Source organism: Thermobia domestica, unplaced genomic scaffold, assembly GCF_964235325.1.
Source record: "Thermobia domestica unplaced genomic scaffold, izTheDome1.hap1.1 HAP1_SCAFFOLD_2162, whole genome shotgun sequence".
NCBI lineage: Eukaryota > Metazoa > Arthropoda > Insecta > Zygentoma > Lepismatidae > Thermobia > Thermobia domestica.
The window spans coordinates 9,297-13,350 of record NW_027657864.1 but is presented as its reverse complement, the minus strand read 5'-3'; the positions used below and the strand labels follow the sequence as shown (position 1 = coordinate 13,350).

The 4,054-nt window shown below is 36.3% G+C and overlaps 1 non-coding gene across 1 annotated transcript; it reads left to right on the top strand.

Moving 5' to 3' along the window:
* Positions 1-3,502: 3,502 nt before the first annotated feature.
* Positions 3,503-3,621, top strand: LOC145678238 (5S ribosomal RNA). Its single transcript, XR_014130317.1, has one exon. It is a non-coding gene; the product is annotated as a 5S ribosomal RNA (ribosomal RNA).
* The last annotated feature ends 433 nt before the right edge of the window (positions 3,622-4,054 follow it).

The following is a 4,054-nucleotide window of genomic DNA, read 5'->3' as shown; positions in this document are numbered from 1 at the left end:
AAAAGAGGCGCTGATTATGAGAAATGATTGAAATGGTGGTGGAATGAAGAAAGTGGGAGGAAACGGGAGAACCCCGCGGTAACCCACCGCACATAGTTTTTGTCCACCATAAAGTTAACTTGGCGGGGGCTCAAGACAGAAAGACGGTTGGAAAAACAAATAAACGATGTTCCATCCCGTAAAAATGTTGGCGACCTATGAAATCAATATTTTTTCTTAAAGAAAAAAAAAAGAATTAAAAAGAGAAAAAAAGGTCAAAATTTCGCGCTCGCTTCGCTCGCGATCAGCAGAGAAAAGAGGACGTGACGCACCCCTAAAAGTGTTGGCGACCGATTGAATAAATATTGTGGGTAAAAAAAAAAAAAAAAAAGTCAAAAATTTCGCGCTCGCTTCGCTCGCGATCAGCACAGAAAGAAGGACGTGACGCGCCCCTAAAGGTGTTGGCAACCGATTCAATACATATTGTCGGTAAAAAAAAAAAAAAAAAAAAACGCTCGCTTCGCTCGCGATCGACATGAAAAAGGCAACGACGTGACGCCCCGTAAAATTGTCGGCGACCTATTCAATCAATATATTCGGTTGAAAAACAAAGTCAAAAGTTTCCCAATCGCTTCCCTGCCGATCGACATAAAAAAAAGGCAACCCCTTCACCTCTCCTTATGCATTCATCAGTAAACATACAACCATAGATCACAATACCACTCACATCACCTATCAGTTCTCCACGTCCATCAAGATCCAATCATCGCCCTGGCCCTTTATGATGATACACAACATTACATGTTATTGTGTGCATTGCCCCGCGTTACAATACATGACCAAAAAAAAAAGAGAAAAAGAGCTGCACTGCCTTCAGTGTAGACATGTTCGTATTCGTAGAAAATGATTTTAGGTACACGATAGTACAGTAATCTATCTTCACATGCTTCAGATGTGAACGATACCTACACATGAAGAGGGCTCCCGAGGTTTCCTTTTCCAATAGGATGGAGCTCCACCACACTTGCAGAATGACGAGAAGTTATGTTAATAAATATATCCCAGAGTGTTTCGTAACTCGCCCTTGGTCCTAATGATGAAGCGTTCTTCAGATGGCCCCGATGTCTCCACACATGATACTATGCGACTTCTTTTCACGAGGCTCTCAAAGATCACGTTTGTGTCCTAACATTCTCTGCAGATATGACACAGCTGCGATAGCGGATCACAGAAGCCTTTCCTCTCCTTACAAGAGACGTGTTCATTCGAGCATGGGAGTAATTCGACTATCGATCAAATATCTCCCGTGTCACGATAGTAGTCACTTTCAATTCTTCTAACGAAGGTAAGAAAAAATGCTATACAAACTTCCTTTCGGTATATAAAGGATTAGGGGCCCAGAGAATATTTTCTTTCAAGAGGATACATTCTTTTTCGAACACCCTGTATATAGATCCTCTAATTATAACTGCAAACAAAATGTTGATTTTGCAATTGCTTCCATGAGAGAAAATTCTGTGCACTTTCTTTCTGAAGGGCCGGGCCTAAACGTTTTCCTTAATCATTAAATTTAGTAGTTATCTACAATTACATAGTTTTCCATTGTTCTCAAAATAAAGATTTTTCTCTATGAATTGTTGAATGTTGCTAGGGATATTGAAGTAATTCTTTTTAGTGTTTTTTTCTTTACAATAATGTACTGAACGCCTGCATTAAGGAAGTTCGTGTGTCCATCTTGCAAAATGTTTCGTCTTTTTTCATGCCCACTAAGATAAATATTCATTTTGCTCTTTTCTCCGTATGCAAACCACATTTCTTAAAGGCAACATTTTCATACAAATGTAGTACTAAAAACTTCTAATTGGCAACATCTGGGCTGCGAAGAGGAAAAAGAAAGAAATCTCGTACGTATTCGCGCGCAATTCGGAATTAGCCAATGAAAAGCACAAAAGCGGCCACCATCTCTCTCTCTTTCTTATTAACGGTTTTGTACTTTCTGCAGTTCTATCAGTGCTGCTAACCTCTTACTATATCATTGAATATGTATGTTTATATATATATATATATATATATATATATATATATATATATATATATATTTTACAAAAAATCATACTACTACGGAATAATATTAAATGCCTGTAAACCCTCATTTCTGTTTGCACTTTCTGTTACACTACCTTCCCCGAACTTCTTTCAAGTTATTAAGTGCAGAACGGGGAGTTATACATATTTACTTGCGCTTTCACAATATCTGCACATTGTGTAATAATAGGAGACGTATAAAATAAAACTATATACTAATACGTATATATATATATATATATATATATATATATATATATATATATATATATATATATATATATATATATATATATATATATATATATATACAGTACACATTCCACTATCCGAGGCTTTCCTTTTCTTTTCTTGCTGACGATAAATTACGCTCTTAGAAATGTTGTCTGAAAACAATAAGAATATGTGCAAAAAATACAATCAGAGGTAGAGGTCTTTAACAGGAACTAAGCAAGGGAGTTGAAAAATTTTTTATGCATGTAAAAAATATAGACATGAACCAACTTGTGAAATAAAAAGACCAGAAAACTACTCTTTCTAAATTATGTGTAAACTTTTTACCGAAAACGAAAGTTGCACGAAAGACTTTTTGTCCCTTTTTTGGCCTCCGGTGCTTGGGGTCCCTGGTTCAATCCCAGCTCGTGCCGTGTGAACTTTGTCGTGCATAAAGACCGTGCTCATGGGTTTTCTCGGGTTTCTCCCGTTTCCTCCCACTTTCTTCATTCAGTACTCATCATCACCGTCTCCTTTAGCGTAACCGGTATAAGTATGCGACGTAAATCTAAAGATTTCATTTCATTTCCCTTTTCTGCTCATACTGCTGATTATGCGCGATTATGCCAACATCCAACTCCGCGGATAATCGTGCGATTACTGTATATACAACTAATACAGATACGTAATTACATTATCAGTTACAGTATCGGTTTTTATTTACTAATTTGCCTCACTTTATTTGCATCCCTGCAGTAAATAATTCTTATCGATAATAGTTAAAATGTATATTACATTTTAGTGCTTCACGACTGAATGATCATCTGCCTTACGTTATCTCGCAGCTGAAGAGGATGCTACACTGAAAACTACCTTGCGTTATAAAGGGTAAGTGAAACATATCTTAAAAATATCTTTCATACATTTCATTGTGTACATTAAAGAATGTAAGTTTGCCTTTTTCCTGTAATCAATACTTAATAAAGGATTTATTTTTATTTATTTATATACAATTTCATACGTGGTTCGTGATAGTAAACTCGATAGGACATAGTGGCACTATGAACATCCGAATCACTCATCATTCGAACATTCAAATATTTATTCGAATATTAGTATATTCCAAGTAATGTTAACGACGTTAATATGCTTGCCTTTATAGTTAATAATGTCAATTCTTACTTAAAACATACTTCCTTAACAGGACATTGAAGAAAAGGTAGTTGCCAACGGCCATACCATGCTGAATATACCGGTTCTCGTCCGATCACCGAAGTCAAGCAGCATCGGGCCTGGTCAGTACTTGGATGGGTGACCGCCTGGGAACACCAGGTGCTGTTGGCATCTCTTTTTCAAATTTCATTATCCTTCAAGTACGAAAATACTAGAAACATTAATTTTATAGTACTTTCAAGAGATAATTTATCAACATTATTTCATAGCGATTAATCGATATTCTAAGCGTTATACCCACTATTTCTTACACTAACAGCCTGTTTATTTGCACGGCACATTAAAATAACCTGATTTCCGATCCGTGTGCACCTACTACTATACTTAACACGGAATGTATTACCACTTTTTAAAAGTAAATTATTATGACTAAGTGTAGATCTCCGGCGAGTAAATGCCTTTCGTATACAAGCACGACACATCTCCGCTATGTGCTTTACTTTTTTACTAACAGCATATAGAAATTGGATTTCAAGGTGTTTCTACATAACAGAATGAAGCAAATTTCGTGATTTAACTCTTTCGAATAATGTGTTGGTCCTGA